Consider the following 25,582-nt stretch of genomic DNA (forward strand, 5'->3'; position numbering starts at 1 on the left):
AGACTTACAAGCCAAGGAAATAGGTCTAAACCAAGATAAACTATAAAAATCAGCAATTACCACTTGTTCAAATGATACAGGGATGAATCAATAAAGGGAAGGGAATTGACTCCAAGAACCCATGCTAAGGGAATCCAGAAGCTTTTGCACATACGAATAATTTATAGATCACCTGCTTACACATACCCAACTATCATCAAGGCAAGTAGATATGACTTGAAAGACTCCCTTCCTGAGATAAATCCTAGTATTCCGTAAAAAGAGACAAAGGTATCTTCTGGACCTGATTTGCTTCTGTCTCCTTTCTGGTCACTTCAGGGCAGAAATGTCTCACCTCTATGGCGTCAGCACCATCTGAACTGATTGATGCCCCAAGAACATGAGTCACCATGTCTTGCCCTGCTGAGAGTAGATGCATTTTTATATGGAAATGAGGAGGAGATACATCAATAGAAGAAGCTAAGTTGCATTAAATCATTATCACATATATATCTTTACTATCTTTTTGTGAATTGTTCAATAATTTACAAGAGTCTCACTTCTTTCAAAAATTGAACCTGAACTAAGAGCCTTTCCCCTAATACTTTTGTTCCACACATGCATTTCAGGTGCCCTTTTGATAATTTCTTTACTCTTTCATTGATGTTTATTTTCATTTCACTCTGTGACAATCACAAGGTTTGGGGTGGTGGTGGAAGGAGGCACATAAAGCCCTCCCCACCAGAGATTGTCTTAAATGCTGTTGACTAGCAATTCCATTTTTTCCCCTTTGCAGTTACCGAAATGGTACTGCTAGAAATAATTTCCCTCTACTTTATCTTGTTTTCCAGAAGCACTTAGGACCTAATTTCCTCTTGACTGGCTTTTCCCCTTTGTTCACATACCCCATCAGGAATCCTTAACTTGTGTATTTCTCACTTGTCAAGTTTTCCCAGATATTAGTCCTCAGGCACCAAAAATTCTATGTATAAAATGCAAAAAAGAGATACCGTCTCTATGCACATACAGACTGATGCAAAAGTCATCTCGTTAACAATCCAAACAGGAAATTTTTTTCAGGTCTGAGTTATTGGATAGCTAGATCTGCCTGCCTTAATCCATTGAGCTAGAAAATTGCTATATCATTCTATCATTTTTTTCTGTGTAGATACAGAGACCATGTCCTTCATATAGCAACCAGAATGACTTTTTAAAATAGCTATTGATATAGATACCAATACAACACAGTCCATTTCTAGCTTATTCTCACTGAATATACATGGCCAAATATACCTTCTATGTCTTTGTTTTTATTTCTACTGGGTGAGACCAACTCCAGTCAGATTTTGGCCATCGTTGGATACTGAAGATCAGTCATTTTGAAGATGAAGATAAAGACAAGGGCATTTACTGAATGAGATTTATTCCCCAGCAGAAATAAAGCAGCTGTTGATTGGGGAAGACCTGTGCAATTAACTTAACAAATGGAGTTCGTTTTCACAGTATAGTTCAGAATGACTTCAAAGGGAAGCGAGATGCTTAGCCTATTGAGCTGATTTTGCCATCATTGGGTTTTCCTGTGACTTCCAAAATAAAGAAAAGAAAGAATGGAAGAGTGAGTGGAATGAAGGGGAAGAAAGAAAGAAGCAAGGAAGCAAAAAAATAAAGAAAAATAGAAAGAGAAGATGGGAAAAGAAGGAAGAAAGATAAGAAGGGAAAAGCAGAAGGAGTAAAAAATGAGAAGGAAGGAAGAAAAGGTAAAAGAGAGAAAATATTCTGAAACTTCATCAAATATTTATTAAACATTCAACGAGTAAATGGGAAGACAGAGAAACAGTCTCTTAAGTAAGAAAGGACTCTTGGAAACTCTCTATAGGTTTCAGAGAAGGTATTAACTTACACTGGTAAGTTTTCTTAACTAAGAGTTCTCTGAACTAATGAAATCCCAAGTCCTGTCCTTATCCCCCTTCATTCAATAATGAATGTAATAGCCTTCTAAGGGGATGACCCTCAAGGGAATGTGTAAGTTCTGGTGTGGTTGTTAAAAGATCGGTAACATTGCTTTATAGACTTGCCTTACTAGAAGCAGAATCTCAGAGGAGACAAAAGACAGACTGATGAAGAATCAATATATCTGTGTGGGATTTATATAGTCTATAGAGAAATTACAGTTATGTACTGAAAGAGAATAAGGAGAGCAGAGATAGTGAGCAAAATGGTTCTGCTTAATAATGGAAAGTTTCCAGGTTTATATACAAAGATATATGCATATATACATATATTATACATATTATTTTAATATAATATATATACATATATATATATATATAACCTAATACAGTAAGAAATATACATTTGCATCCCTAAAAATAAGGGATTTAGGAGACAAAGCACTTAGGAAAAGGAAAACCTGCTTTCCACAAATACAGCAACCAGGTTTCATTGAAGCTTTTTAACTTCTACTTTCATCATGTCATATTGCTGAAAACCAGTTATTTATTAGGTTCAGAGAAATAGCAACAGCACCAAGAAAGTGACAGTTTCCTAGGGAACCTTCCTGAAGGTTAGTCTCCTGAATCATCATTCTTCTCCATAGGGCCATAGAAGCTGTGTATGATCTTCACCTAGCCGGATGAATAACATCCTAAGTCATAGTCCTGTCTTGGTTGTTCTCAGAGTAACTAATAGGATTGCAGAATGGCCCAGTCTTTACAGGATTAGAGTCATGGCTGTGATGATCCCATGAAAGCCTGTGAACAGGGCATTAGCTTTCTCTTTGGTGAGAACCTGGGAACTGGAGAATGACTTTCTTTACTAACTTCCTAGAGAAGAAGGCTGCAGCAGCCTGACAAAATGACAGAAAATAGTGACTTTGGAGTCAGAAGATCTGAGTTCAAATACTGTTTTGTCATCATCTTTGTAACTCTGGGTTACTCAGTTTCTTTATTTGTAAAGTGCATTTGTATGAGGGGATTGAACTAAAAGACTCCTGGAATCCTTTACATCTCTACATCTTTTGTTGTGTAGTCATTTCAGTCGTGTGTAATTGTTTGTGACCCCATTTGGAGTTTTCTTGGCAAAGACACAAGAATGGCTTATTGTTTCCTTCTCCAGGTCATTTTACATTCTGGGACAAACAGAATGCTCTTCTATGTGTGGCCAGAATGGAACTCAGGAATAACAGTCTAGCCACCTAGCTGCCCTAGCTACTCCTCTAAATACTCTGAAAATGTCATAGTAATGCCTTCTGCATGCTTTTCATTGCTCCATACTATTTATAGCAAGAAAAGATATTAAAGATCAAATCTAGTCCATTTATTTTATAGAAGCTAAAACTGGTACCCAGAGAACACCATTGGTATAGAACAGTTGAATCGAGTTGGGCAACCAAAAATTGGAAGGACCAGATGCATTCCTCTAAGAAACACCTTTGTGAATCTACAATGAACTTTTTTTTTTTTTTTGCTGAAATATGTATAACTAAGTTTAAGGTAGACGCTTGTTGTCTCTCCTTCTCCAGCCCAAACATGGGAACCAAAGTACTGCCATGAATAAATTTGACTGACTTTTAGAACCAAGAGCACATTTCCGAGGTGCTAGCAAACAGTGGAATCTACAGACACAATTTCCCTGCCTATATTCACCATGAACATAAAATCTCCATTTCCCCCGTGACATGCTCTGTATTCTATCAACAGATGGTGTCACAGCCAATTGGTACTCTTCTGCAGCAGCATATAAAACCTAAAGCAGATATCTGAGGGTGCACTAAATATAAAATGGCTGAGTCATTCTGTCTTATAGGGAAACATATGGGAATCTTGCCTTCCTAATAAAGAAAACAATGGGAAAGGCAGCAGCTACCTCGGGATTAATCTGAAGTACAAAGCTTGGAGACTTAGCAAACAGCTTGAAAAGTGTAATAGTTTTAGTCTGTTAACTCTCAAGTACAATGGAATGGGAGGGGATGGGAATTTGTTTCATGAAAAATTTTAAATTAAGCTAACTCCTTATAGATTTCAATAATACTGATGAACAACTGTAGGTTAATAAGAAAATTCCAATAGAGCAGTTCATTTCTCAATTCTGTATATTCTCTATTTGTCCCCAAACATAACCCTCCTTACTACCAAATGTTAACCATATTCAGAATCTGAATGACTATGCCTACTTCACACCTGAAGATATCTGGAATCAGCTCATAGCCTCCTACACATAATTAAATTGCTCTCAAAACAGGGTAGAAAAGTCTCAGGGTATGTGTCATTTATTTATTTACTTAGTCACACACTCATCCATCTATCTATCTATCTATCTATCTATCTATCCATCTGTCTGCCTGTTTGTCCATCTATCTATCTATCTAATCACCCATCCATCTACAAATCTATTTGTCCATATATTTACCATCCATCCATCCATCGACCTATCAAACTATCCATCTATCCATCCATCAATCTACTCATCTGTCTGTCTGTCTAGCTATCTATATCTATCCATCCATCTGTCTGCCTGCCTGCCTTCCTGTCTATCTGTCTGTCCATCCCTCCATCCATCTATCTAATCATCCATCTATCTATATACATTTGTCTACATATCTATCTACAATTTATCCATCTATTTACTATTCATCTGTCTGTCTATCCATCTAATCATCCATTTATCTATCTATCCATCCATCTATCTATCTATCTATCTATCTATTACTTCATTTATTTACTGTAAGATATGCTCCATATCAGAAGATGCATAATAAGGTATAGCAAAAAGACAGAACACTGAAATCCAGTGTTCTGGATTTCAAGACAAGAGATTTTGGTTTAAATACCAGAATTTCAATTTATTACTTTTAAGATATTTGCCAAATCATTTAACTTCTCTAGGCCTCAGTTTTCTCAGCAGTCAAATGGAGGTTCTTTCCAACTCTAAATCTTAAGATTGTACATGTATAATTCTGGCCCAGATCACACACTAAATAGGACATCTTATATGCAAACATGGTTAAAAATATACTGCTCTAATATGTATATGTATATAGATATATGCTCCATGTAGGAGTTTTTTTAGGGTGGATGATGGAGGGATGGTATCCTTTTTACTTATAAACCTAAGACATACCACTCATAGGCAGGTTTTTGCTAGTTCAACATATAACCTAAATTTCTTTGGTTTATATTACAAATAGATGTTTTATTGATACTTATTTCTTTCCTACATAACTATTATTTCACAATAATTCCTCTTTTCTTTACCCCATACCTCAACAGAGCCTTCTTCTGTCACAAAGTACAGCTACACAAGATAAAGGAATAGTTTGTCAGTTTTTGATAATGTACCTCATTTATAATTGTGAATGTTTAACAACCAACTCTTGGGGGGAAGGAGTAGGCATGAGACAGATTAATATGCATTATCGTTTTCTCCATCACTTTCTTAAGTCTATACTATTGATCTAACAATAAGTCAAGTCCTGTATTTTAGAGTTTGCTGATTTCTGAAGAGTAAAGATTCACAATGAAAAATTTAATGATTGCCTCTCAAGAACTGATTTGAGTTGACTCTAGCATAGCCTTGCTTATAATCCACTACTTCTTTAAGGAGAGGGAAGCAATCTTCACAATTAGTTCCTTGAACTAAAAATTGATCATTACAATGATGAGAGTTCTGATGTTATTCAACTTTGTTTTCTTTCCGTCATTATAGACAGAAGCAGCACAGAATAGTGAATACCCTGCCTCTGACACTCATTAGCTGTTTCACCCTGCCTAAATCATGTGCTTTCTCAATGTCTTAGAAAACTCTCTATGGTTCAAATCAGACTTCAATTATTTTCAAAACATGTATATCTACTATCTACCTACATCAGTAGAAAGGGTTTCCTTATTGGGAGTTCCCTACACCAAGTCTAATTTAAAGAAATAAAGTTGTGGTCATTGTGTGGATTGTTTTTCTCATTCTGTTAACTTGACTTTGTATCTGTTTGTATAAGACTTCTCACACTTACCTCAATTCTTTGAATTTTTCATTTTTATAGGATAATAGTATTCTGTTACAATTATATACTACAGTTCTCTGCATGATGGGCATAATCTTTACTTCTCATTCTTTCCCAATTCAGAAAGAGTTGAATACAAAAAAAAATCATGTTTTCTGAAGGGAGTGGAGAATGCATAATATACTTCTAAATTTAATCTAGATTGTTAACATTTCTCCTATCATTTTCTTAAGTCTACAAATCAATAAAGCAATAAACTAAGACCTGATTTGTAGTGGTTTCTGATTTCTGTGGGATGGATTGGTTAACTCTTATGTAAGCTCCTTGAGGACACCTATTATTTCATTTTTCTCTTGGCAGCCATGGTGTCTTGCCCAATGCCTTGTACATAGGCACTTATTTAACTGAGTACTTATCATGGGTTGACAAAGTTGCAAAGTATAGAAGAGGGAAGAAAACTGTACCTTTTTTGTCACCCCTGATGACCAGATTTGTGATGGTCTTTCCCCTTTGCCCTCAGAGAACATTTTGCTTTATAGCTCTATATTTCTCTTGGTTCTGTCATGAACTACATTACAACTGTCATCAAATCTAAGGATTAGCAGCTCAGAGGCCATCTAGTCCAATGCTCTCATTTTATAGATGAAGAAATAAGGGCCCAGAGAAGTTGCAAGTAGCCTAATTTATTTACTTGGGCAAACAAATTTTAGAGGGAAGATTAAGACATGTCCTCCAGAGGGAGTATTCTGTTTTATCTTCACCTAAGTTCCAAGAGATTGTTCTTATTTAGCTTTATATCTCTCTCTCTCTCAATATCTATTTTTTGTACTCTGTACACAGTAAGTGCTTACTAAATATTTATTGCATTATAATTGTAGAGTAAATGCAGAGCTAGATAAAATAGCTTCTCCCATAATGAAGAAATTCTCTTTTGTTGTGAGTTCTGTTGTTCAATTGTCTAGAGCCTAGCCTCCCTCCCAACCACTTAGAGCAGATTAACATAATGGGGTCTGCTAAATAGGCTACTTTCACTGCCCATCTCTGGAGAAAGAATTTAAAGCAGCATGATGATGGATTTTTTTAAATAGCCTACTTGGGCAGTTTTAAACCATCAGGGGAGCTAATTGATTGACTTAATATTTCTGGTGCATCCACAGAGCTTGATGGTGGTCCATATGCTTGATGGCCAAACATGTTTGCTTTTGAAGTGAGCACTCAATGGCTTTGACCTGGATTAATCTTTTGATAAAATGCCTGCCCAACACTTTACATTATGCATGGGATGAGTGGGTCACAAATCAGTTCATAATCATCTGAGATGTTTTTCTCAGGCTCTGGAAGAAATCTTATTGAATGCTGAGTAGCTTCTCTTAGTAACTTAACAAGTTACATGGACATAAGGAAGCAGCTTGGTGTGAGGGGAACAAATGGTGGATTTGGGATCTGAGAACATCTGAATCCCAGCTCTGACCCTCACTATCTGTGTGAATTTAGGCCAGTCACTGAATCTCTGTGTCAGAATTTCCTCATCTGTAAAATAGTGTTAATAATAGCATCTATCTATATTCCTATTCCTAATTTATAGTTGTGGTCATTGTGTGGATTGTTTTTCTCATTCTGCTAACTTGACTTTGTATCTGTTCATATAACATATAACAATCCACACAATGACCACAACTATAAATTAGGAATAGGAATAATTATTATTCCTATTATCAAGAACTAAAAAGGGGATGACATTCCAATTGTCACACAGCCAACATATGCAAGAACCAGGATGTGACCCTGGTCTCCAGACTTCAAGGCTGGTGTGTCTTGTCTACTACTCTACACTTCTAAATTAAAGGTGAAAGACTATAAAAAAAGAAAGAGAATTTGCAGTTTTCGGGTGCAGTTAAGAGATCTGGCATAAATAACCAATTGTGGTTGGGCAAAGGACACACTAAGGGTGTCCAGCTCTCCCAGAGGATAAACTATAATGAACAAGATCACAAACAGAGGTTTTAAAATATTTTGTGTACTATCTGCCACTTCAACAATTCAGAGAGTAAAAGGTGATTTAATATGATAAATCCTAGGAAATTGCCTCAGCTTTGGGGTTAAATGACTGATCCAAGTCTCCAAGCTAGTAGGTCCCAGATCTGCTATTTGCTATTTGATGTTTTGCATGTCACTTAAATCCCTTAATCTCTTTTGGCTTCAGTTTCCCTATGTAAATTTCCTTCTGTTTCTCAATCTGTTTTCCAAGTGTCAAAAGAGGGATTTGAACCAGAATCTTCCTAATTCCAAGCCTAATGTACATACTCTTTTATTACCACAATGTTTGTAGATAGTAGATAGTTGTCATCAGCATTCATTTATAGCTTTAATATGCTTTGTTTTATTTTCCTGCTTAAATTTAAACTTGTGTATATAGTTATCTGGATTATTAAAGAGACTCCAAAGTTCCATTCTTTTATGATGTTTTGTTGGGCTAACAAGACTTATTTTACTGCTGTTTTTAAGTTTTGATTCAACAAAGTCTCTCCTAGGATCTAAGTAACAATCTCAAGAGATTATGAATTGATTTCATGACGCATTCCTAGTTAAAATTCATGCTTTACTTTTTTTTTAAACTAAAAAAAAAAAATCCTGATCTGAATCTTTTGATAGTTCAGTCCTAAAGTAAATGTTGAGCTATCAGACATATTCCATATCTTTGCCAAAAAAAGTTTTATTTTCTAAGCATACCAGAGAAGGTTATTTTCTGCATATAGGCAAGTAGACACCATCCCTCAGAGGAGGAGCTAGTATTAATGCATGCTAACACACCTGCTTATGCTCCTGGGATAGCTGAGATTTCAATTAAATGACTTGCCCATTGTCACACACCTAGCAAGTGTCAGAATGAGAATTTGAACTGCGATGTTGTGAGCATTTAATCCAAGCTTTCTGAGAAATAAATCTGGATCAAAAACCAAAGTTCAACAAGAAAAATTAGGTGCAAGGTTTAATTTCTAAACCTAAGAATTATATGCAAATTACATGCAAATAATTGATGGCTCAAAAGCAAGGGTTTCTCCTAAAAAGATAGGTAAGTAGTGGTCCAATGGAGAGAGTGAAAAATTATGCATTCCAAATGGAAAAATAACAGCCATAGTCTTTGATGCTATAAATATGTAGCTAAGGCATGTAACAGATCTTTCTCTTTCTGCTTCTCTCCATTGATGGAGAAAATAAAGGTCTTAAGGGATGGTCATACAAACATAGAGACATGCTCAGAAAAAGATAAAGCCCTTTACTTAGAGATGGCCCTTGAACTTATTTACATACTTATAGTACATTATGTATTAGAAGTGCCCATTAACTTCTATCTTTTCTATAGAGAGACTTCTTATGACAAGGACAGAAAGAAGTTGTTGATAGATGAAAAGATTTGCTTTTGACAACAAATGACCCAGAGACTCTGTAGCATATTGAAGTTGGAAAAATTTTTTGGGTTTTGTTTTTTGTTTCTACACTAATAATTAGTTCTATTCAAGCCAGGCAAATAGTTTTGATTAAATTGGGATTCACAATAGCCCCTAATACCAATGAAGCAAATAATTAAACTTGGAGATAATATTCTTTTAAAAGAAGGACTCTTTACCTGGGATCTATGGGCAAATTTCAGGGGGGTCTAGGAATTTAAAATACTTTGATAACCATGTTTCTGTATAAATGGTTGTCTTTATAACCTTATGGATTTTATTTTATGAATTTAAAAACATTCTGGGAAGAGGTCCATAAGCTTCAAAAGATTGTCAAAGGTTTCCATGACATATAACTGGTAAAAAAAAATCTCACTTTAAATATTGGTCTGAATTTTGTACCTTAATATAATTATAGGCCAACAAAACTACTTCCTATATAGTAGATGTAATATTATTTATATATTTGTTGAATTCAACTGATGGTTATTTTAAAAAATCTTTAAAAAAATAGTATGATTGACTGGAAAAATACACATGTTCTTTTCTTTAAAACCATAATAATAATAGTTAACAATATAGAGTACCTACTATGTACCAGGCACTGTGCTATAAGCAATTTACAAATACTATGTCTTTTGATTCTCACAACAACCCTGGGAAGTTGCTACTATTATTATCCTCATTTTATAGATGAGTAAACTGAGGTTAGCTAACTCACCTAGGGTTACATACTTACTAATTTTCTGAAGCCAGATTTAAAGTGAGGTATTTCCGAAGCCAAGTCTAGTATTCTACCCCCTGAACCACTATAGCTAGATCAGCCCACGTTAGGTTCCAAATAAGATTTTGCTATCCACTTAGCTGCAGCTTATACTAATTATTTTCAAAGTACTAAGGAGGTAACAGATAATCATCTGAATTTTAACTTTTCCAAATCCAAATATATAAATGACAATAGTCATAACACTATGAATTATTGCTTGTAAAATCATTTCAGGCTTTTCTAAGAATTGAATGTAACTTTGAAGAGTAACATTAATCCAGTTAGAAAGGTAATTCATGTTGCCCCTTTTGCTTCAAGAGATCTACCAAGCTTTAAATTATAGCACAAGGATCCTGACTTATAAATTGTTTATTGCTATGGTTGCAGTGGGCTGTTATTTTTTTTGTGTGTGGGGGTAGATAGTTGGGGGTGAAGAGACAGACTAATATTCTTTTCAGATAATATAAGGTAAGTGACTTATGCTGCTTCCTCCCCTCCTGTTTTATATTGCCTAAATAAATCATAAGAAAAATTAGATGATGAAGTGGGACCTAAATTAAATACTTAGGAAGTAATTTGAAAGTTAGAGTAGTTGCTGTAATAATAATAAAGGTTGTCTTAAGTTCAGCAGTAAGTCAACATTAATTAAGCTATACAAAATGCCCATTTATAATTAAGTATTTTAATTTTACTATGGTCTCTCAATCCAGAAATTTAAAAATGGGGAATGGAAAGATATTTAAATAAGATACATTTTGCCACAGTATGGCTATTTCCCTTCTCCTTCCCTTTTAGACCAGAACATTATTTTAAAAAACAAACAAATGTGAGCTAGTCAGATCTCAATCAGAGAATGAATCAAGATGGGCTGAATGCTAGATTCAAAATCCACTTTAGATTGAAAATTGCTGATGACATAGATCTTACTCTAGTATATTTAAGCTTCCTAATTGAATGCATAAGAAAATGTCTATTTAAGTTATGTTTTTTAAATGGTGATAGAGTAATAAAAACTGGATAACAATATAAGTAACTTAAAAGTTCAAGATGAGTCAATAATGTGGCATGGCAGTAATAAAAGCTGTATTATTTGAGGTCATGAAAAGTGGGACATGACTGAAAAATGACTGAACAACAATGAAGGTGATGGTATCTAGAATGAGGAACTGATATTTCAGTTGTATTCTGCCCTGCCCAGATACATTCTGGATCGTTGTGTTTGGTTCTTGGCTCCATATTTTTGGAGCTGATTGATAGAGAACATGTAGATGATGATCCCAGTTTTTAAGACTGATAGAGAACATGCAGAGGATGATCCTAATTTTTAAGAGTTATCATGATCTGGCTCCAAACAAAAATTTTGGACTGATTATTTAATATCATATTAGGAATATTAACTATGCCAATAAGAGAAGAAAAATATTGAAGGAATTTGGCAACAAGGAAATAAAACCATCAGCCTTTGCAGATAACATGATGGCATACTTAGAGAAACCCAGAGAATCAACAACAACAACAAAACTAATCAGAATAATTAGCAACTGTAGCCAATTGCAGGATATAAAATAAGCTCACATAAATCATTAATATTTTGAAATATTGCTAGCAAAGTAAAGCAACAAGAGATAGAAAGAGAAATGCCTTGTAATATTAACTATAGACATCACAAAGTACTTGGGAGTCTACCTGCCAGAACCATATGAACACAATTACAAAACAATTTTCACACAAATTAAGTCAGATTTAAACAATTGGGAAAAAAAATCAATTGTTCACAGGTAGGTTAAATCAATGTAATAAAACTGATGATTCCACTTGTTTATTTAATTTGTGTCATACCAATCTACCAAAATTTATTTTATAAGGTAGAAAAATAATAACAAAATTCCTCCAGAAGAACAAAAAGTCAAGAATATCAAGGGAATTCATGAAAATAAAAGTAAAAAAAGATGGTTTATCTATTCCAGATCGGAAACTCCTTCTTCTTCCCTTTTTCCTTTATTCACTCCTTTTCTCCCTTCCTTCTTTCCTTTGGGTTTCTTTCCCAACAAGACTAATATAGAAATGTTTTTTCATGAATGCACATGTGTAATCTGTAACCAATTGTTTACCATAGCAATTTGGGGATGAGGGGAGGGAAGAAAAGAGAAAATTTGGAGCTCAAAATGTTTTTAAAACAAATTTCAAATATATTGAAATATAGATGGGAAAAAACATCCAGCCTCAGCATAGGACTATCCTCAGGAAAAAATGGAAAATCCAGAATAATTTGCCTTTGGTATTGAATAATAACATAAAAAAAGGAAATCAGGCAAGGTTTGCTGGTAAATGTTTGATATTTTCCTACTCTTCCTTCCCCTACTGTTGTGCCACAATTCCCTTTTATTATCCTGTCTCAGTTTCCCTGAATTATTTTGCCTCAATCCCCCTGGTTGTAACTCTCTAATCTCTATGTGGCCTCAATTTCTCCAGCATTACATTTGGAGACCCCGTGAGATGAGATCTGAGAGCAGGATTAGAGATTGAAGAACAGCAGGTCTTGACAAGGAACCTTGAGCTGGCTGGTCCTGGACTCTTTTAGGGAAGCCGGCATCTGGTTTATTCCAGAATCCCATGGAGAGACCAGTTCCAGCCGCAGCAAGAATTTATCACTAACACCCTTATTGGCCAAAGGAGAATCTGGTTTGAAATCTCTGCAGGGTAAATTTTCTGTCCTGTCTGATTGCTAGCAAATTTGGGTCCCCAGAAAAAGCTGAGCTGATGAGCTATTCAACTCTGGAAGTTATTAATGGGACGCTCTGTGGCACTATCTGGTTCTGAGTGCCTTTGGGCACTATTTGGTTATATCTGGGCATTCTCTGTGAAGGCAGAAAAATGCACCAAACGGGGGCTTGGAACCCTATTTAAAAGGCTCAATTTGGGTTTCTGGAAAGGAAAGATTGTCTATCTGAAAACTCCCCTCATGGCACTCCTGAGATATCAGGAATTTACCCCTAGTTTGCATGTTAAATGCTTTGTTTAATATTGTAATTGTGCAGTCTATGCCCATGTGATTTGTGTTCTATGTTCTGGGACTTGTCTGTTTTGTTGAGCTCTGTTAAATTTTAAGAACAATGATTAAGAGATGGATATTTCAATATTGCAACTGTGCTTAGTATATACAAATTTACTTGTGATTTTAAACTTCTTACCCTGTTATACTAATTTATAAGTAAAAGAGAAGACAAGCTTGGCTATCTTAAACTGGCAAGAAAGTTTTCCCCTGAAAAGCAGGTTTTCAAAGCCTGCTTGAGTAGAGTAAAGGGCAATAAAATCTTATCTGATTGAAGCTCAGCTTTGGACAGAGAAGAGAGCTAATTGCTGTGAGAAGAACACTCAAGCAGAAGAAAGAAAAACTTTGTTTTTTAAAACTGCATTTGGTTTGGTTCAGAGTATGTTATCTTCTGAAACATATTGGGTAATTTGTTAACTTGTAAGTTATGCTTTATGGAGTTATTTATCTATTCACTGTATTGTGAATCTTAAAAGTTTTGAAGGGAAAGGAAAGGAGAATGAAGGTGATTTATGAAGGATTGATATGTAGGAGCAATTAAAGGTTTAGATGATTTTAGAGAGTAAGAGAAAGTATTGGGAAAGTATTTGGAAGGAAAAAGAGGTTAGATGGGGGAGGGAAAAACGGGAGGGAATCTTTTGTCCAGGGTACAATTTAATTCAGCCCCCCCTCCACTCCCAAGTGTGTTCCAGCCATTTTTTTTTTTTTTTTTTTTTATCAAGTTGCAACTTGGTTCTCGGCTGAAAGGAGCAAACTGTGATTTTAAGAGACAGGATTAGTTTTTAAATTAATTGATTGAATATTTAGTTTTTTAAAGATACATAATGGTTTTCTTGGTTAAGGAATATGGTCATAAATGTGGTCTGCAATTGGTAGGGTTATTTCTAACAGTTTAATTAATTTTTTAAGAATCTTTCATATTCTCTTATATGGTATGTGGTAGGATATTCTGTATAAGTTTAATTGATTGTATTGGTTATTTAAAGAGCCTCTGAAATAATAGTTTTTTCTTTATCCTTTTCAAAATGTTTCTGTTATGGACAATATGCAATTTGGAATTTTTCTATGTATTGGATATTTTAGAACAAAATGATTTATATAATGTTCAACTTATGAAATATTTACTTGGATATGAAAGATTTGCCTAAGGTAAAGAGAATAGGAACTAGGGGAATGGTTGATGAATGACTATTAAACCCTGACTGGGTCATCTATTACTGTGTGTTTAAGATTTGGGATGGAAACTCGTTAAACTTAAATGGAAATTGTGTGACTTTTGCCATTTTGTTGAGGCATCTTTAGGACTATACTAATCTGTTATGTATAGGAATTTTAATTTACTCTTGGGATTTATATGTGGGATGGTTATTTGATAATTCTTTTCTGTGAGGAAAAAAAAGACGGAAGAGATAGAAAATTGGAGAACCTGATGAATTTTTCTCAATACCTGAAAGAATGGGAACCCCTAGTTCCTATTCTCTTTGCCTTAGGCACTTCTGCCCCACCCCCTCTCACACTAATTCAGACTGAATTGGAAGTCCTTTAAGCTGTCCTTTAAACTTACTGGATTATGATTGCTGATTATGCTTTAACTTTGAAACCCCTTATTCTGTTGTAATTGCCCTGGCAGACTCAGTTTTTTGGATTAGTTTTTAGAAACAACCAGAAATCAGACACCTGTCTGGGACTGGCAGTCTCTCTGATCTGTTTTTCCACTCCTGTAACCCCAGTTCTTTAATTAGTATTTCAGCATTTTCAAAGGACCTTGCAGTTTGGTATCAGGCCTCTAAAGTTTGGGGTTTGCCTGCCTTCATGGTCTAACTGCATACTTTGATACCTCTGCTCAGAAATCTAGATCCTTTCTATATCCTGGGAGCAGTGTTTCCCAGTCTGTCTGTCCTTCCAGGAGGGGACAGATGGAGACACTTTTGGTCCCATTTCTCCCCTGGAGTCTATCAGACAGAGAAGTACTCTGCCATTCCTTCCCCTCATAGTAGGACTTGGGCTGACACTGCCCTTAGCACCGCAGCCCTCCTGATCGGCAAGTTAAGTGCACAAATGGCCACAGATCTAACTCAGCTTAAACTGCAGAGGACCTGACATGCTTGCAACAGGGAACCGTTGTACTGCTGTTCACTCTGGGGATGTCAGGGAGAGACTTGTCCTTGCATTTTTCTAGTTTTATTTTGGTTTATTTGTTTCACATAGGGTTGGTCAAAATTATGGAGCCAAGACCTTCCAGGTATCTAGAGGAAGGTAATTCAATGATTTGAATATTCAGAAGAGAGAGTGTGGAATGTTGCACCACAGTTAATTTTCTTTTATCCTGGCTCAGTTTCCCTAAATTGTTCCACCTCAGTTTCCCTAATTGTCCTGGCTCAGTTTCCTTGAATTGTCCTGCCTCAGTTTCCTTGAATTGTTCTGTCCCAGTTTTCCTGGTTGCAATCCCCCTTTTCTGTTCATTAGAACTGAGATAATTAGGGCTGTGGAGATCTGGCATACCAGAAGATAAGACTCCAGATGTCCTCTCTTAGATACCTAATTAGCATTGTCTGTATCCTCTAAGTCTAGATTTCCTGGCTCTAGTTGGATACCTACTTAACTCCCAATTTGTTAGAATTTATGGAAATTCTACTCTCAACCTGTCAGAATTGGATTGATGGTCACTGCCTGGAGATTCCTGCTCACCAGAGTTTGGACTCTAATCCCCTTCCTTCATCCCCGCCTTTGTTTAGCTACCTGAGCTTGGAGCTACATGTGTATATATATTTCAAGGGAACCTCACATTCTCTGCTGGAAGCTTTGGACATCAGCCCTGGGGGCAACATGTCCCCAGCACAATCCCTCCCTCTCAGAAATCCAAATAAAATATTAAAAACTCTCTAATCTCTATCTTGCCTCAGTTTCTCCAGTTTTACACTACCATTCTATCCTGCAGTCCACTACCTAAATAGCCAGTGCTAATGACATCTGATAAGGCTTTAAACTATTACTCCTCTCAGTCATATTTGCATTTTAATAGGAATTCTTGAAAATAATCACAACAATAAAAAACCCACAAGAAACTCCTTCTACATTTAAGAAAACAAATCTCTAACAGTAGAATTTCAGATGTCTTGATGGGGGGAGAGGATCTTGTTAGGCCCTGGAAATTTGTGTCACATAGTTTTGCTACTTGATAATGGTGATCATTGTTTGGCTATGCAGATATTTGAGGTCTTAGGCCTTTTCTTGTGACTATTAGTCACTAACCCTAGCAAATTTATAGACTCTTTTAGTTCAATTTTATGCTGATCCTGTTAATCCATCCCAAACCCTTCCCTGGGTACAGCCAGTTTCTACAAATAATGATCATTTAAGTATAACAACTCGGCTCTGTTTACCTTAAAATAAAAAAGATGCTATTTGTGAGAAGAGTAAGCTCAATCATTCTAAAGGGAAGCATGTATTCAGTTTTGTGTCTGAGAAAAACTAATCCATGTATAATGTGGACAGATGGACTTTAAATAGGATGACCCTGCCTTTGGGTAAGAGCAACCAATTCCAGAAAAATTATGTCTCTGTGATTAATTAAGATTTCTGGAAGACTAGATACTATAAAACCTTCTGAATAATATCTGTGACCTTTAGATCCTGAAAAGTTCTCCCTTTGATAAGGTACTGGCCCTTTAAGATACTGCTCTTTCAATAGAAAGGCTATTGATATTCCCCCTAAGGGCCATAAAACTGTGCATACCCTTTGATCCAGCAATATTACTACTAGGTTTGTATTCCAACGAGATTTTTTAAAAAGGGAAAGAGACTTATTTGTACAAAAAAAAAATAGAGAAGCTTTTTGTGTGATGGCAAAGAATTGGAAATTTATGGGTTACCCATCAATTAAAGAACAGTTGAACAGGGTGTGGTACATGATTGTAGGGGAATATAAGAAGAAAGAAATGATGAGTAGGATGATTTTAGAGAAACCTAGAAAGATTTATATGAACTGACATAAGGTGAAGTGAGCAGAACTAGGAGAACATTGTACATGGTAATAGTAATGTTGTAGGTGATTCAACAGCTAATTACATAGCTGTTCTAGCAATACAATGATCTAAGACAATTTCAAAGGACTCATCTTGAAAAATACTATCTGCCTCTAGAAAAGGAATTGATGAAGTATGAATGCTGATCAAACTAAACTTTTTTTTCATTTTATTTTTAAAATTTTTTCAGTCTTTTTTCCTCCCCATAACATCACTAATATAGAAATAAGCTTTTCATGATTAAGCTTACCATTTTGAGGAAGGGGGGAAGAGACAGGAAAGGAGAGAATTTTGAATGTAAAATTTTAAAAACTGGTTGTCAAACATCGACCAGCAAACCCTATCTGATTTCCCTTATTATGTCATACTATTCAAAATGCTTTCTCTGCTTCTTCTTTAAACACCTATCCAACAGTCTATTTATTTGATCATCTTAGTTGTACATTTTATCCATTTTCCATTTTCCCCTCAGGTTTTATCGAGCCTGGAGAATCACTATGCTAAAAGTTCTCCAAAACTTCTCTCTTCATACAGCCCATTCTTGAAATTACTCAACTTGTTGATTGAAGCTTTCCCTGATTAACAAAAAGAGAGATAACAAAATCCCTTTGAAAGCAATGACAAAACATTCTTGTAAATCCCCATTATTGAACTTTCCCCCAGTAGGTTCCTGGTCTTTTGTTTGGATGTGATGATAAGATATTATTTCATTAATCCTTTGATAAATTCAACCAATTCAGTATTGTATATTGTGGTCTGTCAGTTCCTTGAGGATGGGTAATCATGTTTCCTAATCACCCCCCACAAGATGGTTTTCCTGATTTGTGTAGTTAGTGCTTTCACTCTACTTATCAAATGATCACATACATACTTACTCATTTGCATTTTGCAACCTTTACAATGCAAACTGCTTGAGGATAGAGACTTGTGTTTAATTTTTTCTTTATATCTCAATTGTCTAGCACATTATGTGGTTAACAAATGTTTGTTAAATTGCATCCGACTTATTCGGCTTAGCTCTATACAGGTGACTACATTAAGATAGGACTTTAAATAAATCTTAACTGTAGAACTGATTTTGCTTCCCTCTTCTGAATAATAGGGAATCTGAGTTATCCTTCAAACTCACAAAATAGAGAAGATAAGAAGGTTCTTATCAAGTAGGGACTGCCTTTTTTTTTTTTTTTTCATTTATACTCAAGTTCATGATCTTTCTGCCAACTACCATTTCTACTAGTATGTGTCCTTTTCAAATATAAGCTGAGATCAGCTATTAAGGTGAAGTCTTTAGATACTATCCCTCTTCCATCATCATTGAATAAATTTTGGTATCATCATGGGAATTTTTTCTTGAGGATACAATTAATTATTGAAGAATTGAATTCCACTTCATGAATTATATCTTCCCTATTGGTCAGAATCAAGTACAAAAATTAACAAGGGTAATTACTTTTAAGTAACAAATAATTTAAAGATGATTAGCTTGATCAGTTGGTAGCTTGTAATTATTTGGGGATTTATGGTTTTCTATTAAAGCAGTCCTATTCTCCTCTTTTCTGAACAATGAGTTTATCAAAGCATTTTGTTGATAATTTATATTTATCAGATCTCCCTTTATAAATTGTTTTACCCTTAGCAGATGTCTATTTGATGTCTTTTACTGACATGAACTGGTTAGATCTGTCCTGTTCATCCAGTTGGAAGAGGGATGACACTTAGGGACAGAAACAACTAATTCAGGCTCTCCTTAGCTTTTGACCTTATCTCTAAGGATATTGTTTGAAGCCTCATATTTAGACTTGTTTGATCTACTCAATGGATGTTTTTAATAAACAAAAAAAAATTTTTAAAGGGTCCATCTCCCTTTGTTGGCATCAGTCAGGCCATTTGTCTTTGTAAAGGTGGGGAATCATTGATTATTCCCAGTCTAAGAGAAAGCAAGAGAACCAGCAAGTAGCAAGAAAAGATGTATATGTATATGTATATGTATATGTATATATATATATATATATATATATAAAACTTTTTCTATATGAATGTAAGTTTCATAAAAGGAAGGATGTATTTCACTCTGTGTATCTAGGGACTTTAATGATGTCTTGCATATAGTAGGCACTTAATAAATGCATTTGAGAATGAACTGGAAGATTGTGTCCACATTACTAAGTTTTGGAAGAATCAGAAGATACCAGACCAATGAGTTCATGTATGAAGAATCCCCCCCCAAAGGAAATTCCTATTCTCAGAGATGATGAGCACCTCTTCTGCTTCAAGAGAATTGCTTGGATTTAAAGGTTAAGTAACTTGTTTGGAGTTATCTGGCTAGTAGGAGGAAGTGCATCTGGAGGGGGAGCATTTATTGAGTGCCAGGTACTGTGCTAAAATCTTTACATGTAGTATCTCATTTGATCTTTGCAACAACCTGGGAAGTAAATGCTATTATTGTCCTCATATTACAGTTGAGGAAACTGAGGCAGATAGAGCTTAACAAAATTTCCCAGAAACACATAGCTGATTCCAGGTCCAGCAGCCTAGGTAAAATTTGAACCCATGTCTCTCTTTTTTTTTTTTTTTTTTTTTTTTTTTTAACTAAAAGACTGGCATTCACTCTAAACTTATTCATTAAGACTTACAGTTAGCTTAATTGAGGGTGAACTTTATTCCTCTTTCTTGGAATCTTTTATCAGATCAATATATCCACCCACATTTCTCTCCTGCTTCTCTGTTACTTTCCAGATTAAAACATTTGCATTTACAGTACATCACTCCCAGAAATATTGTAGGAAGTGATCAGCTAGGAATAACACCTCATAAAACATGCAAACATAAGATTATATTTCTGTGTTGCTCACAAAAAATCTTTAGAGATGATTTAACTCTAGTAAATTGGTTTATGTATTCAGTGCCCTCTTTAAAAAGTCAACCAATCGTTACCCATTAATGTTAATAAGAATCATATGATTATATCCATAGGCACTGAATCTTTTTTCAGTGATAAGTTCTAGGAAAAGGAATACCTTTACTGGAATAAAGGAAGATTCAGTAGGTTAAAGGTGACCTATTCATGAAAGCTGTCCCTCCTCCCATCCTCAAGTCATTTGTCATGTTGTCAAAACAAATATCTATTTCCTAAGAGGCAATACAGTTCAGTAGAAAGAACTAAACTTGGGGGTCAGAGATTTCTGTTGCATATGGATATGTCACTCCATTCCTTTGACCCTTAGGAATGATGTACAAGGTTATTGTGAACAAAGTGCTTTGCAAAATGTTGCATAAACAATGAATTATGATGATTTTTTAAAAAAGATTTCTTCTGAAATTTTTTTTCATACTCTTACCCTCTTTCATTGCCCTGTTTAAATTAAATTCTAGAATCCTCCAGTGTCTCACTAGCACCGTCTTTTATACCTAATTTCTTTCTTAGGCTAGGTTTTTTTTTTTTTTCTTCTCCCCATGGAGAAAGAATAGCTTGGTCTTCACTTACTTTCTGAGCCATTATGGTCATTAACTCCCAGAGATGCATGGTTCAATGACCCAGTGTCCCCATGTTCTACAACAAAGAGACTAAAGTTCTTGGAGTAATTTCAAGATTAATTTATTGTGTATCCCTTCCACATTATCCATCTCCACTTTAGTCACATTGACTTGCATAAGACACTGGATAAAGTGACAGGTTGTTTTTTGTTTTGTTTTGTTTTTATAAAATCAAAAAAGTCTGAATTTTATGACTATTCTTCAAAGTAAGAAAAATAAAGACTAAGACCTAATCTTACTGTGTACTTTCATCCCCTTAACTTTGATATCAGTATTTCTTCAATTAATAAATTCTTAGCATCTGATTTTAATTTCATCCAAGCTGTTTTCTGGTCACTGTGTTGCTTTATTTTATTAAGGCAACCATGTAATTTTCCTTTGTTGATCCAGATCTTGTGCTAGTCCTGGTGGGAATCTTGACTAAAATGCTTACAGTATATTAAATTTCAGAAAATTTCTGAAATCTTATTTTCACTTTTAGTTTTTAAAGAGTCTCTCTTAGTGTTTGCTCTCTTCAACTTCATTGTTAATTCATTTAACATTAAATTCCTGCTATGTCTTATGCAATGCTAGATCCTGGGGGTATAATGGTAAAAATGAAATAATCTCTGTCCTCAAGGAACCTACATTCTGTTGGAGTGAAGTAAAACTATAGGCAATCATAAAAAATATATATACAAAGTACTTTTTGGCGGGGGAGGGAAGAGATAAAGATCAGATTTTAAAAGATTTATGATAAGACTTTTATGTATTTTACACAGGAAAGCATTAATGATTTTTTTTAATTGAAAAACATGTAGTTATGATTTATTAATTCCCCCAGGACAGCTTCTTGTAGAGTTCACACAAGAATGAAGCTTTGCAGGAAATTGAGAATTCAAGAAATGGAGATGAAGGAGAACATTTTCAGCATAATGAACAACACAAATGGAAGAGAAGGGGTGTTGTGAATGATAAACAGAAAATAGGACTGTTGAGCTAAGACACAGAATGAGTGAAGGGTTTGTGTGAGGTCTCCAGTACTCACTCCTCATCCCCTGAGTTGTGGAGAGCGTCTAGCAGGAGCCTGAAAGCAGTTCCAGGAAAAAAAGACAGATCTTCCTTTGTCACAAATAACATATCCTAGGAAGTCATTGCATTTGTAACTACACAATTCTGGGATTAGTCTTATACTTTCCAAATGCATGAGATTTTCCCCAAGGGTGTGAAACACCACCAGCCAAGATAATCTCCTACAACTGTCAAAGTTTTAATTTCATACAAATAAGTAGAAAATTGTCAGTAGATACCTATCCCATCCTTAATCTTATTCCCTCCTTGGCCCTCTAAAACTCTCAGAATGCTATATGTGGTGCTCTGATTTCTTAGTTAATGAGAGGAATAGTGCAAGGCTCCATGGGACTAAATGTTTTTCCCAAGTGATTTCCAAATTTAATCCACCCTTTAGTAATTACATTTGTAGATAATGGGAAAGAAAGCACTACAGCAGAGTGCCTTTAAATCATAATTAATTGCACATGCAAATGCCCTGCTAAATTTGGATGCTCAATTAGACAACTAATTGCACTGAAAATGAAAGCCTGTCCTTAAATTGATGACCGTGGACCCCCAGTCTTGCCGTGTGCATCCTCTCATTTAATCTGGCAACAGGTGTTTTGCTAGTTACTATCAGAGATAAGCAGAAAACAAAGTATAACTTACTAAAGGAGGCTGATGTGTTCAATAAATTTTAAACCACCTCCCCAGAGGCTGACGTCTCCTGAAATATACTACGATTTGTTTGATGGGTCTACATGAAGAATGATCTTATGAAGCAGATGCTGCATTGGGGAAAACATGATAATGGTAGAAAGAATGAAACAGTAATAGAAAAAATTTTTCAATAGGTATAAAAATAGGTATGTGGGATAGAACTGGAGGATTCTGATAGTAGAAAAGTAGAAGGATAGTTTTGCTGGAAAAGGGGGTACCTCTTAATCCTTTGGTTTGGAACTATGGGCAAAATAGGCTGGGAGAGGAGCACCATTGCAATAGGACGCTGACATCTGAAAAGTTGGAAGGGGTCTTCCAGAGAAGGCACAGGGATCATGGTGCACATATAAGGAGCATCTTCCTCTGTCATGTTGGTGTGCCATAGAAATTCAACTGTCCCTTGCCAAGTAGTGATGATTTAATTTACAAATTGGTTTATGTATTCTGAGCCCTTTCCCAGAAGTCAATCAATCTTGCCTACTAATGTTAATAAGACTCATGGAGTTCTATTGCTAGGCAATAAATTTTTGGTGGTCTGGTGTTCCAGGAACTGGAATAAAGATTTAATGTGATAAAGATGAGCTACTATTGAGAGGCTGGTTTTCTACCTCCATTTCTTTCCTGTTCTTCTACAGTAGAAGTCTATTTCCTGAGAATAGTGTTGTATAGAACACAAAAAAGAATCTTGTAATTGTAGTGACAGGACCTAAGTAAGACCTAGACTCTTCTATGTACAAACTATTTTGGTTGGGGGTTCTAGGTTTCCCCACCTTAGACATTTACTAACTTGGCAACCAGTGGAAATGCTTTTCATCTACATAAGCTTCCATATCTCATCTGTGAAATGGGGATAATAATATGAAGCTATCAAGTATGTATCGTGGTGTCAACTCTGAAAGAATTCAGGTTCAGACAGTCTCTAATCCAAGCAAAATCATTTAAATCAGATTTATACTCTATTGGCAGACATAGCAAAGCAAGACAAGGATTATTATAGAGTAAATGGTACTGATTACAGCACAAGATAGGTTCACTTTAAAATTATAGAAGGAGTTAGCTAACATAGGGAGGTCCTAAAGCCTTGATGGAATTGTATTACTTAAAATTATCCAGAATGTATATAGAAAAGCCCACTGGGTGGAGTATTAATGTATGGTAATGATATTATAATTATCTTGACTTCTTCATAAGTTCACCCAAAAGTAGAACAAAGAAGGAGAGTACACAGGTGTCATGTCAATGGAAAGATTTATTAATGTTTGTGGTTTAATGTCTTGGTCTACATCCTATTGATGATGATGCTTTTTTATTGGTTAATTTTTATGGTATGTCTAGACTTGATAGAGGATGGAATTATAGATAATGTAGATTTTTACTTGTACCTGTCATGTAGTGATTGAGGATTTCTGTGGGGTTTGGACTGGGAACAAAAATCAGAATCCTATCACTCTCTTCACATTGCGGTCATTGACACTTTATTGTCAAAGTACTTTGCAGTCTTTAACGTGATATATCATTGTGAACTATCATAATTATTAATCATAATTAGATTAATCTTGAGTACATTATTTAAACTCCTTGGTCCTCAGGCTCTTTATCTATAAAATTAGGTTCTTACTGGTATATAGTGGTAGCCAGAGTAGGAATGTGGATTTATAACTCCACAGAAGAATGTAAACTACGTTGAGTAAATGTAAACAGCAAAAGAAGCTTCAACAATCTCATGGGGCCACTCATATGTGACTCTGGGCCATTCTGGTACTGTGCCTTCTTAGTTCTGTTTCCATATAATATCCTATGTGGTCTGGGGTTGGTGCAGATATCCAGTATACCATTCTGTCCTCCTGCCAACCAAGAGCTGTGTCTTATGAATAAACTGCCTGAAATAACCCAGTTAACCTAACAAAAACTACTAAAGCCCACTTACTACCAAGTTCTTTCTTTAGTATGTCAGTGTTATCTGAAAGGGTCTGTGACCCTACAATTGGCATAACGGGAAAGAACTCATTGACTCCCTTATATCTTGCCTTATAATTGGCTTAGGAGACAGGATAGTCTGCCCCTGTCCAAATTTTGTGTTCTTACAACTGGCAATAAATTCTATGATCTTCTTAGTATAGTAGGAACTTTTTTGCATAACTCTATGCAGCTGTGTGATTTTCTCATAGCTCCATGGAATCAATGCCAAAAGCGAGTCCAGAACTCAGGTTTCTATCCCAGGGTTCTTTTAGTTATTTAACACTACTACTATTTGTGTAGTATTTGTAAAGAGCTTTATATATTCATTTTGTTTCATAGGCACAACTAGGTCCTGTTAGTGTTAATAATGAATCCCTTGAAATAGTCACATTTTTTCCAATTTGCACTATTAAAAATTATACAAACATACACACACACACATATAAGCTATGTTAATTGGTTCTACCTCAGTAGAAATATGCAGCGTGTATTTGGATAATGTGACCACTCTATGGACTCATTAGAACATTTCAAGGTATTCATTATTTATACTATTTGAGACCTAAGAGTCTTAATGGTATTGTCATCTTTATCATAGTGAATAAGAAATGGACTCAAAGAAGTTAAGAAATTAGTCCTTGACTCAGGAAATAATTCTAAGAACTTTGTATAAGTAGACATAATGTGTGTGGAGATATGAACTTGGAAAAGGAACCTTGACCAAATGACCCAAACTCCCAGTTCTTTACCAAATGAACATTTGAGACAACTTTAATAAATTAACTAATAAAAACTAAGAGCTAGAGAAAAAAAGGATAGGAAAAATATTTTCAAACTCACTTATTTCTACATGAAATAAGATATAATTAAGACATCAAGATGCTAGAATTCTGAAAAAAGAATATATCCAAGGCAAATGCCTAAATTACTTTTCTTTTCAATCTGTCCCATCCACTTTGTTAACCAGATACATGAATGGACCTTTTCTAAGTGAGTCTTCATGTCTACTGTGATTACAGAGTAAGAAAAGATCATCAGTTCCTTATTTGGAAACAAGGAATGTCACCATGT

This window comes from Sarcophilus harrisii, chromosome 6, assembly GCF_902635505.1.
Source record: "Sarcophilus harrisii chromosome 6, mSarHar1.11, whole genome shotgun sequence".
In the NCBI taxonomy this organism is placed as follows: Eukaryota; Metazoa; Chordata; class Mammalia; order Dasyuromorphia; family Dasyuridae; genus Sarcophilus; species Sarcophilus harrisii.